This window comes from Megascapheus bottae, chromosome 4 (genome assembly GCF_031878675.1).
Source record: "Megascapheus bottae isolate mThoBot1 chromosome 4, mThoBot2.hap1, whole genome shotgun sequence".
Taxonomy (NCBI): domain Eukaryota; kingdom Metazoa; phylum Chordata; class Mammalia; order Rodentia; family Geomyidae; genus Megascapheus; species Megascapheus bottae.
The window spans coordinates 29,212,632-29,228,830 of NC_143512.1; the positions used below are offsets into that span (position 1 = coordinate 29,212,632).

General features: G+C 43.8%; 1 protein-coding gene across 19 annotated transcripts in view; it reads left to right on the forward strand.

The window, feature by feature from the left end:
* LOC150064222 (uncharacterized) overlaps positions 1-16,199 on the forward strand; it is a 143,378-nt gene that overhangs the window by 4,449 nt on the left and 122,730 nt on the right. For 13 of the 19 annotated variants that reach the window (XR_016535247.1, XR_016535250.1, XR_016535249.1 and 10 more), the window contains exons 2-3: positions 9,732-9,844; positions 10,467-10,591. The exons of 5 other annotated variants lie outside the window; for them this stretch is intronic. The gene's annotated coding sequence lies outside the window, so the exon portion shown is untranslated. Of the gene's footprint in view, positions 1-6,268; positions 6,357-9,731; positions 9,845-10,466; positions 10,592-16,199 lie in introns of those variants that run through there. One more of the 19 variants, XM_090331631.1, reaches the window with a different exon arrangement.

Sequence of the window (16,199 nt, forward strand, 5' to 3'; positions counted from 1 at the left end):
AGAGAGAGAGACGAGAGAGAGAGAGAGAGAGAGAGAGAGAGAGAGAGAGAGAGAAGAGAGAGAGAGAGAGAGAGAGAGAGAGAGAGAGAGAGAGAGTTTGTCTGTGTCTCAGCGTCAGGATCTGCAGCTCGGCAGGCTGCAGAGCTAGACTCTAGGAGCAGCGGCGGGCGGGCTGGGGTAGGGAGGGGGGCGCCTTCCAGGGATGGGGGCGCGCGCGCGCGCGCGCGCGCGCGTGTGTGTGTAAGGAAGAGCCTCAATTAAAACCAACAAGAGCGCTTTACCCCCGGCGCTGGGCAGGGGGCGCGTTTGCGTCAGAGGGCGCGCAGGGCGGGCTCTCGGGGCGCAGCGAGGGGCCGGGACCTGGTGGGGGGGGAGGGACGTGGACCACCGGGACCGACCCTCCCTCCCTCCCTCCCCCCCACCCGCCCCAGGCTGGGTGGGCTCCTGAGTTAGTCTCTTGCAAGAAAGCTCTGGCCTAGGATCCAAGCTGAAAGACAGAAGTACCACCTGAGTCCCCTCGAAAGAGGGGGCGTCTACCTCCCCCGCACTGGAGACTCTTCCCGGCCCCGACAAGCCCCCAGGACTTGCCAGCGGCCTGTAGAACCTGGAGTGCCCCAGAGGGTGGGGAGAGGCGATCTCTAGAGGTCCCTGGCGTAGCCTGGAGAAGGCCGGGCGTGGGGTGAAGGGAGGCAGAGAACCGGCGGAGTGGCGCTCCAAGCAGCGGAAGTCCTCAGCTCGTTCGGGGTGTATGTGTGTGTGGGGGGGGGAAGATGTCTCTACTTTGGGGAGAAGGGCCAGGTGTGAAGGAGGCCTGTTCTCCTGTAGGTCCTGATCGATTCCAGCAGCACTTGGGACTCATTTACTTTTCAGAACTTAGTGCTTTCGAACACTATTTCCATAAGCATCCGCAAGCTTGTGCTCAGTGCTCTCCTCAGGCAAAATGGTTGTGGTGGAAAGGTTGAGAGGTCAACGGAGGTCCTGGGGAATCCATTCAAGGCTGAGGTTTAATATTGATCCAACTTAGTATACTGGTCTTGAATCTAATGAACACTCGCCCCCCCCTCAATAACACACAAGAAGATGAGGGTGTCTGATAGTAGAAAAGTGATCGCATGGTTCGAGGGGATCTGGGTCCCCAATTGTCCAGATTCGCTCAGCTACTAAGCAGAAAATGCTTTTTGCTATTTCCATCCTTCTTCCACCCATCGTCTCTTCCCCATCGCTTTCTCCTCACTTCAGCCCTTTGCTCTCTGATCTCTACCCCTCCAAACTTAAATCAAGTCTAAGCATAGTTATTAGACTCAGACATAAAAAAGGCCTTGGCAAGGCCGCAGCAGCGGGGGTGGGGTTCACTGGGTAGGACCCGTCTCCAAGCCCTACCCCCACAGTTAGCCCCGAAGGTCTAGAGGCCTAGGCTCCAGGCCTTTTTTCTGGAGTCTTGCCTCTGCCTTTCTGATTCCCACAGACCTGTTCCATGCACCCGAGGTCTCCAGTGAGGTTCTCTCCAAGGCAGTGAGAAACCAATGTTCGGCTTTGGGGGAGGAATTAGGTTGTAACCTCACAATATCCCTTGTGGGCTGCTAGCATCTTGGCTGGGGTTAATCACTTTTTAAAAGCGCTGCCACACAACACTTGATCTCTCCTATTCCGACAGCCTGCAAATAGCTGTGATCTGCTGGGAGAGGAGAGAAGCAGAGATCTGTAGCTAACCAGACAGTACTGACTTAAGTTCCAGGCCTGAGAGTCTGGATCTATTCAACCGCCCTAACTAATTAACATATCCCCCCCCCACATCTTTAAGATGTAAGATGTACCCTGAACCATTCTTCACTAATCCTTTGGTCTCGCTGAAATTGCTATTTTGCAATCTCAAAAGACAGCAGATCATTTTTTTTTTGTAAATCACACCGAACAGAGGTAGCTTTCTAATAAGCATTTTCAAACTGTTTAGACCAGATAGGTATAGAAATTTCGCTTGTAAATTTTGTTCTTATCCCTAAGTCGTTTAAAAACAAAATTATGCTGGCAACAGAGCTACTGGATAGAAATAACCCCGTTTTATCAAGCTCTTCTGGAGTGATGAACATGCTTGCAGCCATTGGAAGAAAGGTCAGTCTCTCTGATCTCGATGCAGACTGTTCCCAAAGAGCTTATTTTAAAAGTACCAAATCAATTAGTCTCCCTTGGCATGAGATTAAAGCCAGGAAGAATACAGTTGAAGAAGACGTATGTAAAATGGTCTCGCACGGATCTTTTGGAGTAAAGGGCAGAGGAATACCCACCTACTGTTTTGTGATTACTAAATGACAAAAACAAAACAAAAAGCCTCAATCTAGCTCAGAACACCACTCCCCACGATCTTACTCAGTCTGCTTTCTAGCGGGCCAGCTGCAAAAAAGTTCTGCTTTTGTCAACATGAAAACCAGGGTGGAAAGGCCAGGTTAGAGTCGAGTTTCTGGTAGACTGTCTACTCTCAGCCTGCATGTGTTGTGTAAGGGACCCTGGACCTGTAGGCTCACTATCACTCTAGTAGCCCAGGCATTTCTGCTCTGTCACCTTTGGGTCGAAATGCTCAGAGATAAGTGCTCTACCTTAGTCAGTGGTTTAGTTTTCGATCTCAAACCACTACTTTTTATGAAGCGTGTGTTTTGGAAAAGAGAGATAAGGGAATCTCCCCCTTTGTGCTTGTGAGAGGACCCAGGAGTAGTAACAACCAGGCAAGGAGATAGGAGAGCAATCGCTGACCTTGGGATGCAAATCAAATCTTTTTAGGGGAGGAAAAGTGACAATCATTTCTAGCACATCAGGAAAGTCAGAGCCAAATACTTACTTTTTCTAAAATCCAAGTCTTGGCTATCTATATAAGAAGAAAGAAAGAACTGGCGACTTTTATGTTACAAACGCCTCCCCCCCTTTTCTTTATCCATGCCCAAATTGACTGAAGAATAGCTGCCTGTTTTTTCCAGGGAAAATAGGTTGGTTCTGGATGAAAGCTGAAGTCTTGAAATGAGTTTGAAGGTTGTTAGAGTACCCTGACAATACCATCAGCTGTACTATATAATCATTTCTCTTAATAGTTACCTGTCAGAGCAAGTATTTCTTTTACTGCAGGATTAGCCCATCCAGAGTAGATCTGAGGTGGACATTTCACTGACTAAAGACTGCTTGAATACACTGAAGTCTTTAATGCCATTTTCATCACTGCTGTGACATAAACCGGTGGAAGGATCGACTAGAAAAACCCAGCAGATCTGCTGGTTACCATAGTCATACCGCAATTGTAATTGCCTAACAGAAAGTTGATTTAAATAGTCGATCTAACATTTCCTTCTAAACTGTCAGTGGAAAGATATGTTTATTACATCATTGGAGAGAGGGGTGTAGGTATAGTTTCATGAATAAGAGAGAGCATAGCACATCACTGATACAAACCACATAGAGCAGCAAATAATTATGCCCTGTGTTAGGCTATGTATATTTTATTTATCCATGTTAGAGGTGGAAAAATCGATGTACTTCATCTGTGCGGGGAGTTAATAAAGTATTCCAAATGCATGATCTAACAAAACTCAGGGTAGTTTTATGTTTATTGTTAACCCCTTGCATGAAATCTTCTGAAGCTGAAAAAAGAAAGTAAAGGGCTTTTGTGTTAGTTGATCCTTGGCTATTCTAGGGCTCAGGTTGGTGTGAAAGGGATGAGGAGGTCACTTGAAATCTCCTTTTATCTACTCTTATTTTCTTCTCTGGATCAGCAACTTTGAATAGACATCATCTAATCGCTGTTAATGGAAAGAAACTATGGGAGCAACAAAAATGCCTTTACTTCAGAAGTGTGAATACATGCGTGCGAACAGCTAGCTGAGCTCGCACAGAACTGCATCTCTTCACAGAAAAGCTTAGAGATTTTTCAGGGTGCGTGGATGTATACATACATACATTTCCCATATATTCTGGGAATGGGTGGGTGTATTATTTTGTGCTTTATGTGAAACTGTATATCTATATCTACATTTAGAGTGTCTGTCAGTTGAGGCGATACTTCTTGGCAAATTATTATTTCTGCTTTTTATTATCCTCAAACTCTAGCTGCATTTAGGTTCTGGAAAAAGCAAATAATTCAGAACACAATGGACAGCTTTCTAGAGAAGTCATTTTATTTCCGTTTTCAACTGGATATCAAATTGATAGCATTTCTCTTTAGAGGATGGAGATGAAGTGACAGGCGGGGGTAGTAGGTTAAAACTCGAGCTTTACTTTTTATTTTTTCCCCAAGATTTTTTTTCTTTTGGAACTGCTTGGAATTAAATTGGTTAAAGTACAATAAGTAAGTGGAAATCAAGAACCCAACAATAGATTATTTAAAAAATTTTTTGCTATACATACAGATTTCCAAATCCCTGAAGCATGGTAAATAACTACAATTTGTTTTAAAATGAAGTTATTTTAGTAATTGTCATGCTGGACTAAATCATTCAAGTTGTCTTCTTTTGGTATTATATTTATTTTATAAAATAAATGTGAGTGATGAATTTAAATAGTTACCCAGAGAAGGCCATTTTGATGTTCAGGACTGAAATAATTCAATTTTACCTCCTAAGAAGAACCTCCATACATTTTCCTAAGCAAAATTCACATTGCTCTTAAAGCCTGGGACAATTTGCTATAAATTCCTTTAAGGGAATATTGGGTTCCCAGGTCTACAGGTTCTCATCTCAACCTGTCAGCCTCTCCACTCCCAGACTCACATACCAGAGACCCTGGGCTGTCAGGGTTGGGACCTTGAGCCCATCCACACCGTCCCCCTCCCCCCATCAGCCTGACAGAGCTCCAAAGTTAGAAGTTGGGTGGGGGAGGATTAACCCCTCTTTAACTCTCTCTCTCTTTTCATTCTCAAACCCCAACTGTTAGGTTTTCTAGTGAATAAGAGCACAGGATTCACGCTGTTAATAAAGAGTAAATTAAATTTGGAAGCTCCAGTGGGGTGTCAAACCAAAGTTTAACACGTCTTCTGCACTCAAACTGCAGAGACCTTGGATCTTTAGGGCTTAAGAAAGGAATGAAGGGAGGAAAGGAAGGGATAAAGAAAGAAGAGAAAAAACTTAAACACAAAGAAAGTCACAGAGTCACCCCAGTTTCATGAGGGAAGTGGCTTTATGCGTGGCTGCTGAAGGAAGTTTCATGACCTTTCTATTCTCTTCTTTCCCGGGCCAATTTGGGAAAGGACTTCCCTCCCCCCTTCTGCCAGTTCGTTAGAACCCTGCTTCGGCAGGTCTGGAACACAGGGGTGGTCCCGGTGGACAGGGTGAGAAGGTAAGGAATGTGTTCAGAACCACTTTCCTCTGTGATTTCCTTTTTATTTTAGTAAAGGTTCTTGTAGCACAAATTGAACAGTTTCTCCTGGTTACTGTCCAACAGCAGAAAGGAGAGTTTTCCCTGGTGCTGTTTAGCAGTCTGGACACTGACCTTGAAAGTTGAAGCCAGGTAGGACAGTCCCCCCAAATCAGCTGTTTACTACCACCTGCTCCTTTAGTGTCTGGTCACAGTGGAGAGGGGGCGAAAGGTGAGTCCCTTTGTGGCAAAGGCTTGGCCATGTAAATACAACACTGAATAAATTAACCTCAAACCAGCAAGTTGGGGTGTAGTAGTTTAGCAGGACTAATTGCAGACAATGTAGCTGAAATGACTTTTCCAATTAGCTGCTGGTTGGGGTTTAGTCGGAGGGACTGTCAGCTCTGACGATGGGTAATTGCTTTATTGCTCACAAAACTATCATCTATTAGAACATATGTGCTAATTACTCTAGATGGGCGTCGAAGAAGAGACCATAAATCTAATAGCACTTTAAAAAGTCCATGGTGCTTGTAAGTACCAGCCCCTACTGTATTCTCTCCTGCTCAGGTTGGTGCGTTAGAAGACAGCATTTGAGGAAAGCAAAGGTTTGGACTGAAGGAGCCTTTCAAGGGACACTGTGGTCACCGGGTGTGCAGGAAAGTAAGCGTCCTTTGTGGGCAGTGCTGAGGGGTTAAGTCGCTGCCAACAAAAAGCCAGGTCTCTTTAGCCATGTACTTCATATTTTTTTTCATTTTGCAAAAGATTACTTTAGAAATCTTTTAATTGGATTAGGCTGGAAAAATTAATCTTCTTTAGCTTTGGATAAATTTATTGTGGACACTGTCGGGAGGGAAACCCCTGTAACTACAATAAGGGCTCACGTGCCCCCCTCCTTGTTCTTTCCTTCCTTCAGCTCTTGCGTCTCCCAACTGCGTGCAATAATTGCGGGTGTCTCTGGTCCTCGAGAGACTGAAGTGAGAAAGAGTGGCAAAACACATCTGGCCTGGAGGTCCAGGAGGTCCTAAGTAAATATTCTTTGTCTTTCCTCCACCTGATTTCTCTAACTCCAGATCGCCCAGCTTCGTACCTTGCCTTTTATTCCTGAGAAGTTCTGGGGTTCTGGGGAAGAAGGACGCTGCAGAGGTTGGAGGAGGAAGTGTGTGTGTGTGTGTGTGTGTGTGTGTGTGTGTGTGTGTGTGTGTGTGTGTGTGTGTCTGTGTGTGTGTGTGTGTGTGTAGGGGGTCAGGGCAGATGGAGACCTTCTGGAGACACTGTCCACTTTTCTGCGCCCCCTCCGGCCCCGCCCCAGCCAGTTCTAGGCATTACTCCTGGTCCCCAGCTCTGGAGCTATTTCTCACGGATGTGCACAGAGGTAGAGGTGGAAGAGCTCCGACCGCTGCACGTATGCTGGCTCTTCTGGCGGCCGGCTGGGTTAGGCGGCGACTTCCACCCCACTCCTGCGCGCCTCCTCCGGGTCCGGCGGAGCGCCCGAGGTCGCAGCAAGCTGAGGGCTGGGCCCCGCCGGCCGCGCCTCTAAGCGGGAGATAATAACGGCTGCCTGAAACGGGATCCCTACTTTTGCAGCTCAATTTAGCTGTTAATAGCAGTCCTCTGAGGTGTGGTTAATTGATGGGGGATAAAAGCGTAATGACTGGAAGGGGAGACGCCAATGATCCTTTAATATACTTTTAAAAAGAACAACTACCCCAAACACCCGCGAGTCATCTCTCGGTGGTGGCGGGTGCGTGTGCACGCGTGTGCGTGAGTGTGTGTGGAATGAAGAGGTGGTCAAGGCACTCTGGTACTGGACGCACCTGGCGGCACCAGGGCTGGGTGAAATCTGGCTTCCCGACCCGGGCGCTCGGCGCTCGCTCGCTCCGGTGGCGCGCAGGTGGGGCTTGGTGGGGAGTTTACGAGGTGCCGGTGCCGGGAGGGAAGAGAAGTCGGGTAACCGAGGGCTGACCGGCGCGAGGAGGAAGCCAGAGCCAGCCAGATGAGCTCGGCTTCTGGGAACGGTTCTCTCCGGATCCGGGATGGAAAGCGACACCCGAAGCCTCTGCCTGCCCGCCTCCTCCGGCCGCAGAGACTGATCTTTGAACCTGAGTTGACGGGTCAAGTGCTCGTGCCCCGCAGGACCCCGGGGGTTTCCCGTCCCGCAGAGGCGCCCCGGCTGTCAGGAGCGCGCGTCTGGGTGTGAGTGCGCGTATGTACGTGCGCGCGCCAGCCGCCCCCAGACGCAGAGCCCCGGCGCCGGAGCCCCGAGCACGTGGCGGTATTTAGGCCTGGTCTTTACAGAGCACCGAGGCTCTGGGCGGGGGTCTAGGAGTTCCCTGCTTTGGAGGTAGGTCCGCCAGCGGCGTCAGAGCTTTCCTGGTTGCCGGGGGTCTGCAGGCTTTCCGCTCCATCTTCAGTGCCTTCCCTTCCCATGGCCTGATTTCGCTTAGGTTCACAGAAGCATAGAATGAAAAAGGGGGAAAAATGAGATCGCCTTGGCTACTTGCGACGTGAAGCCTCCTAAGAGCATGGGTGATAATACCCGTATTAGGTTGTAAAACAAACTCTCTTGGAGTGCGCTTTGAAGAGCGATATCCCTAATGCTTCAGGTTTTAGCTCCCTGTAAACGAGGGTAAGAGTGTGCGCGCTTGCAGTCTGAGAAGTGGAAGGAAAATTGACGCTTATCAACGTCCATATTTTAGTGCTTTGAGATAACGCAGATGTTCAGACTGCAGTTCAGCGATTGTCTACCTGCTTTCTACCTTCTACCTTCCTTCCCATTGTCTGTAAGCACCCGAAACAGGGATGCAACAGTCTAAAAGGAATGGTCCTAAGCTATCTTGTGGAAAAGCACCTTTGGAGGGAGTCGGGGAGGGAGCGGCTTCGAGGTCAACGATTTGAACACTCGCCGTCAGTATTCCTGACTCGAAGGGGAATGCTTGTCTGCAGCCACTAACTTCACCCACTGTGATTCTCCAGGAAATCAAGACTCACCACTCAGCCCTATGAACATCCTCATTGTGCTCTATGTGGATCTCAAAAATCATCAAAATTCATCACTTAGCTCCATTGTCAGGCCCCTCACTAGCACTGAGCAGGGGAGGGTGGCAAGCTGCGCTCCAAAGGCTTGGTTCTATTTTTGGGATCCTCGGAGTGGGGAGAAGGCCTCAGACTCAAACTCATACCCTGGCTACTGACTCCCAACTTAGATCCTGGAGACAGTCCTTTGTCCTGGGTGCCCTACGCTTTGCTGGAGATGCAGTGTCGTTAGCCACAGAAGTTCTGATGCCCCGTAAAGGCCCTTGAACCCCCTGAGCTGTAGGTCAACTTGGCCCTCCATTGTGCTGCAGGTCCTCAGTACAGCACTTGTTCCAGGCCCTGGCCCCATTTATGCTGCAGTAAGGGGCCCTTACTTTCCAGTCTCTGCTCACACCCCCCACCCCACAACAGTGCTTTCTTGCTAAGTCTTTGTCCACGTTGTGACACCCAAATTTCCTTGCAGGGATGGCCACCCACCCACGGCCCCTCCCATCCTGTCTTCAGGCAGCTCTTGGCAGAGGCCCATGTCCTGGCACCGAGAGAGGGGTTGTTACTAGGGAACTTGACCCTAGTGCTGCACCCGGTGCTTAGGGGAGCTTAGGGCACTAGATCCATGCTCCAGCAGGCAGCTGAGAGGACGCCATGCAGTCACTCTCGCTGAAGGCCACCATTCCCAAGCAATTGCAGGGATAAAGCCCATAAGCGTTCACATAGTCTAGTGATGTAGTAAGGATTCAGGAAGAGAGCCTGGCCCGGCTAGGGCGCACTCTGGGGGGAGGGGTGTGTATGTTCCCCAAATCTGACATCAGTGTCCTGGGGCGGTCAGGGTGTCTGTCCGGCAGTCATCGCTGCATATCCCTTAGGAATGGGTGGCAAAAAGAGTACCCCCATCTCTGACCCAACATTGGTTTCTTGGTCCACCATTCAGTAAAGCTACTTGTTCGAGTCTGCCCCTCTCCGGGCCCTCGTCCCGCGCTGCCAGAGCGTTGAGCCTGGCGGCTTTCTGGGGCTGCCAGACAATTTCCCTTGTTTAGGGCAGCCAGTCTACAAGTGTTGAGTTGGAAGGGGTGAGAAAGCATGGCTTGGGAGAGTTGAGTTAACGAATCTCACCTGGATTTTCTGTTTGGCGGGGAATCTTGGTTTTAAAAAACTGGAAAGCCAGTGGACGTTAACTTGGTGGCCTTGGATATTTTGAAAATATCTTTCTGCTAAGAAGAAATAGCACAGAAAATCTGCCGTGTGGCTCCTAACAATGATGTTGGGAGACCCCAACTTAAGAGTTTTCCCAGAGATTGCTTTATAATCTCTCAGTTTAGAGAGTTGGTACATACGGAACTACCAATATACTGAAAAGTATCTTCCTTTAGACAGGGATTGAGGAACGGAAATACCATCACCTTCCAGCCAAACTGTTATGAGGACTGATTACAGTGAATTGACGCTCCAGATGTTGCATTAGAGGCGCTGCAAGTGTGAGCAGGTACTGCAGAGAAGAGTGACATTGTTAACAAAAAGCATCTAATTAACAATGACTTCATTTGATTGGAAGGATGAAGAAGCCTTTTTAAATCAATCCAGATTTACTGGCCTAAGCTCAGCCAATTTATGAATATGGAACCCGACTGGGGTCTGCTTTCTTTCAAAGATGTCATCTTAGAGGTAATAGCATAGGTGAAGTCATTTGGTTACACTGTGGAAACTTTTATAGTGCCTTCCTTGGGAATTTAATTCAGTGCTTCTTCATTTTATTAGGAACAGACTGACTCCATCAACTGTGCTCTCCCTGTTTAGAGGCAGGACTGCTTGAAGCAATTAGGTTCACCAATTAGCATAGTTTTACTGACCCCAGCAGCAGCACCCCTCCTTAGATTATCCATTTCTTCAAAGTCAGGGGAAAGCTGGAGCCCAACAGGCTCCCCAGGTGTGCCAGCTGGGGACCTGAGCTCGCAGCAGAGCAGCAAGACAGTACAAAATGCTTCCAATAGTCTCTGAGTGCTTGTTTCTACAACTTTGGTGGTGTTTTAGCCTCTTTCTGATTCTGGATCTTTTATCATCTGACATTGAGCCTTAAAAACCTCTCTCCTTTGGTTGTGTTTTGGCAGATTTTCTTTTAAGAAAATGAATTTCTTCTCTCTCCTGCCCATCTGTGTGTGCTACTGATGCTGTGGAAAATGTTAGGGTCCTGAGAGAGAATTGATGGGTCCTTTGAAACCCTTTAGGTGACAAGGTAAGGGCTCAGGTGTGTGTGTGTGTGTGTGTGTGTGTGTGTGTGTGTGTGTGTGTGTGTGTGTGTGTGTGGTCAGTTTGTCCTCCAAATCAATGACAATTTCCTGCAGTCAAGAGACTTGAGACAGATGAGTAGGAGGCCAACCTGGGCTACTTAGTGAAATTCTGACTGAAAAACAAAGAAACAACAAACAAACTCCTGAAAATCTATGAGGATAAGCAACTGTGGAAATGGGAAAATAAGTGATTTAGGAATTTAGAAGGTATACTAAAAATAAGTGTTGCAACCCTTTTACTGTAAGCATAGTTCAGTAAAATAAAATGTCCGGAGCCCCAAATTGGCTAGAAAAGAAGAGGTTTTGCTCTTGCCACTGTCATAGAGAGTGAAGAGATTAAATATACATGGCTATTGTCCCTGTCTCTTCTCTAAAATATATATTTATCTGTAAGATTCCACTGGATTAAATTACTGACAGTTCATCAGTAGCAGCAACAATCCCCTAACCTTATTAAATCAATAAATACCAGATTCATGCATCAAATTAAAAATGCATCAGCATGACCATGAATTTTGATCATATGGTCACAGATCTAGGAATCAAAGATGCCACTCAAAACTTGGCTAGTTAGCATTAACTTAACCTATTTTTCTGTTTAGCATATGTGAGAAAATATTCTGAGATTTTATCATTTCAAGAACCTGTTTAGAGGCCAAACTATTTGCAGTAAGCAGCTATGACAAGTTTTTTTTTTTTTTGGTTAGTTCTTGAACATTGTTTTGCTAACTCCTCAAATTTAGTAGATAGTATTTACTAATTTTAATACAATGTGACTGTTCCTGTCATTAGTTTTTATCTAGACAATATACCTCCACTTAGAATACACTGAGTATTCTCAGTGCAGAAACTTCTATAAAAGCATAAATAAAGTTAGTTGTATATGTTTTTGTTTATTGGTGTTGCTGAGAACAGAACCTAGGGCTTAATACCTGCTAAACAATCATTTGATCCTTGAGTTATATCCCTAGCTCTTGTTTCAGTCTAAGTATAAATAAATATATTCAGTATGATTCTATTGCCATCCATTGATTATGGCAGTTATCTAAAAATAAAACAAATTTATCTTTCATCACTGTCAACTGTATTATACACCAAAGGATTGCTTAATGTTTTAAAATACATCATTTGTAATCTGAGTTGCTTATTGGAATTATACCACAAGAAGCAATGAAAAGTTTTAGATCATTTGAATTAATACAGGACTTAGGAAATGACATAATTTCTGACTGTTACATTGGAGGTTTGAAAAGATACCTCAAATATGCTTTCCCAGGTATTGCTCAGTTAAACTGTGTATTCGTAGGCCAATTTACAGTTCAGGAACATTAATCCTTACAAGCTAGATGGAAAAGCACTATCAATATAGCCAGGTACATGACCATACTCATCAACTGTGGTAATTATTTAAAAATTATGTGTCCCGTCTTGATGTTGAGAAGCATATTTGGTACTGAATTCTGAAAATACAGTCATTGGCCTTTGGGTTCACCACACTGTGGAAGAAAAAGCTTTATTTGATGAAATAGGCAATCAACTGAAATCTATCCTCTTTAAATAAACTGATTCTCCTGTATTTTCCCAGTGTTGGTATAAGTTGTTGTCTCTGATGTCCCTCAGGGCTCTTTCCTCTGCTCTCTGATTTGGTATATAAAAGCAGCTCTGAATGATGGATTACTGTGTCATTGCAGCTACCGAAGGATTAATTTGTTTCATTGATTTCTCTTTAGGCAGATTGCCAGAATTTGCTGCTTCCCACCTTTCCCCAAGACTTGTAGAAGTAATAGACAGTAATAGCCTAAGACAAATCAGCTCCATCTTATAAAAATAGAAGGAGAAAACTAAGAGTCGGAGGAAAGATATGGCAAACATTTTACTGGCCATGCTGAGGAGAGTAATTAATTATCTGCTTTGGAAATAACTTAATTGAAATTTTCGGGAATCGATGCTTTTCAATATATGTTAATTGATGTACTTATATGTGCCATAAATGTGATTCTAATGTGTAATAGACTACGTGTTCAAAAAAGCAAAAAAGATATATGTCACCTACATGATTGGCATGCCCCTTGCTTTCTATACCAGATCTTGGAATCACATAACATGCTATACAACTTCAAATCAATTTCTCTGTTAGTCTTTGTGGGATTAGCTCACTCAAAGAACTTTTCAAAAATTTGGTCAATGAGTAAGAGTATCAGAACATAGAAATATAAGAATCTAAAAATAATTGTCTGAAAATAGCAAATAGTTGCCTACAGTAATATTTTCTGATTTAAAAAGTAATAGTTGACCATAAGAGAGAAGTTGAAAAGTTTAAAATGATATTTTGTATGTTTTCTCTAAACATCTTTCCTCTAAGGCAATTAATGTAATGTGATTAAAGTTATCATTGAAGCCATTTATACTGGCTATGGTGTTTAAACAATATACTTTAATCATTCCACTTTTGGAGAAATTAGATTTTTACTTTTTATTCATATAAAGTTGTGATGATTAAGCATTTTTAAAAATAAATCTTTCATCATTTCAATGGTTATCATCTTACAATGTATTATTAGGAAAAAATTACTTGAACTGAAGTGAAGACTGTTTTCAAAGACTCTTTATATTGATTGCCAACTTGTTTTCTGAAAAGGTCCTACTGATTTAAACCAATAATTCAAAAACTGAATTCTCTGTAGAAGCTGCATTTTAATTTGTTACATGAAAGCAATGGAGCATTTTGCATGTAGTTAGTTTCTCAGAAGCACTTTCCCAACTGCAGATGTGAAATAGGCTGGTTATACAAATCTATTTGTTTCCCTTCTGTAGTGCTGAAAATTATATTGATTTAATGATCTCAAGTTGTACTTTTTATGCAATTAGTTGTGTAGTAAAAACTAATATTGTCATGTGCTAATGTCTCTCCACTCCTATTGTGCTATGGTTGTAGTCCATGCAATATCAGCAAGTTGGTGCTTTCCTTGTGCTTTGCTGAAAGGAAAATGGAACATCTGTTTCCATTCTATATCTGCATCATAATGATAACAATTAAATAGCTATTATGGTGTAGAATACTGTAAATATATTTTGCTGAATGACCTATACTTCCTTTCTGGAAAATTTTAGAGATAGGATAGATTTTTGCAGGTAGTTTTTATGGAGAAGCCTTTGCTTACTTTTGATAAATGATTGCAGTTCTTATTTTTCATCATAAAAACAAACAACCTGGATTTCAGATGTGCCCCTTCCTCCCTCCCTCCCTCTCTTCCTTCCTTCCTTTCTTCCTTCCTTCCTTCCTTCCTTCCTTCCTTCCTTCCTTCCTTCCTTCCTTCCTTCCTGCCTTCCTTCCATCCTTCCTTCCTTCCTTCCTTTCTCTCTCCCAATATGAAGCACGTCATGGATTTGCATTTCATTCTTGGGGCAGCCCATGCTAATCTTCTTTGTATCACTGATTATCTAAGTGAACATGGGACTCGAACATATCTCTCTTAGGAATATGTTTTGATTATAAATTCTGGGGCTTTTTTTCTTAATATTCTTAAATGGGCTTATTAAGTTACTACTCATACATTTCATTTTGTGTTGTGTGCCTTTTGAATCCTTTTTATATTTTACTAAGTTGGAAGACTGGATCTAGTTACAGTGTATCCCCCCACTTTTTTTTTCTGTTTTAGAGGACATAGGCATGGATATTTGCCTCTACTTTTAATGTGGTGCTCTGGCACATGGCAAACACCTGCTTTACCACAGTGCTGCATCTCCAGTCCCAGTGATTGCCCTTGCAAGCTCAGCAGAAACAGTTTTGAAAGAACACACAACCATTTCCACTGGTCTTTAAAGCACTACAGAAATGTTTTCCCTTGTTTTAAGTTTTGGTAAAAAATGTTTTGTGGCCACAGAGAAATGATTAGACAGGGTTTCAGACGTAAAAGTGATTATATTAGGGAGAAAAATAAACACACATCCCAAACTCAGTTTGAGAAATAAATCATTGCCAGTGCAATGGAAGCCCTTCCTGAATCTATGGCTCCTGAAGAAATGGCTATCGTCTCGTCTGTGGTGGTGATCACCCTTTCTGCCTTTCTGGTGGTCAAAAGATTGGAGCTAATTGACTTGTCCAGAGAAGGCTGCTGGAGCTCATCGCATTCCTAGAATCTTTCTAACCTTGTCCCCTTAGACTGAGCACTTTTCTCTGCTTTACCATCCTTGGCTCTGAAGTTTCTCTAAGATGTATTTCTTTCTAGGATTTTTAAAATGCATTACCTATTTTTCTCTGTATGAAGCAAAATGAAGACCAAGTAAAGATAGAGACTAAAGGGGGCTAGGAAACATCACCAATACTATATACTAAGTCAGAGAACCAAGAATAAAACTATTTTCTCTAAGCTTCTGTTTAGGTGATCATTGAAAATTTCACAATGCCTTATTTTGGAGTGTAGTTCTGAAGAAGGTAGGAGGGAGAGCCAAAGATGGGAGGTAGGGAAGTAAGAGAAGGAAAACACACATGCACACACATTTAATGTTAATTTAAACTATGGGCACATCACAAATGAATTTTTATTTGGAAAATGAATTTATTTGTTGCTTCTGTGTAATGACCACATACTAGAATTCTAAAGTGAAAAATGGTGCAAATTGAATGAATGTAGAAATATGCTTTTAAATTCTCTTTAGAAAAAAACCTCATTCTAAAAACAGCAACTTAGAATAATGTGCAGGCTCTTTCTCTTTCAGGTTCTTACTCAACAATTTTAATTCATTCTTAGTTGAGATGACTAAGCTTGAGTCAGGATATTCACATGGTGCCTCTCCTATGAAAAATAGCAGTGTAACAGGAGACTAGAGCTAGAAAATCCTGTTTTAAACTCTAATTTTCCTAATTCTGTTGCTTCAAGATCAGACATTAGTTTAATAAAAAAAATTGGCATCTTTCTCCATATATATATATATATCACTTATACTAGTGATCACATCCTGTAGGGATAAAACTACTAATAGTAGTTTTGTCAGTGTTGTAACTATTCTGGAAATAGTTGTTTCTTTTCCTTTTAACTTCCCTCCCTCCCTCCCTCCCTCCCTCCCTCCCTCCCTCCCTCCCTCCCTCCCTTCTTCTCTCCCTCCCTTCCTTTTTCCCTTCCCTTCCCTTCCCTTCCCTTCCCTTCCCTTCCCTTCCCTTCCCTTCCCTTCCTTTCTTGTCCTGGGGCTAAAACTCAGGTCATGAGCACTGTCCTTGTGCTATTTTGCTTGTAGCTAATGCTATATACCTCTTGAAACAGCTCCACTTTTTTTTTTTTTTTTTGTATTGGGAGATCAAAGTCTTAGGGACTTTCATGCTAACACTGGCTTTGAATCTCAGTCCTCAGCTCTCAGCCTCTTGTGAGGCAGAGTAGTTTCAGGATTACATTTATGAGCCACCAGCACCTTGTGATAACTGTGTTTCAATAAGCAAATTAGTACATTTATCTTTGAATATTTTGGTCTGGTTATCTTACAAATGCAGCATCTTCTAGTAGAAAAATTTCCCTAGGAATAAGACTGAGGAGAAAAGTTCTAACATAGATACCAGCA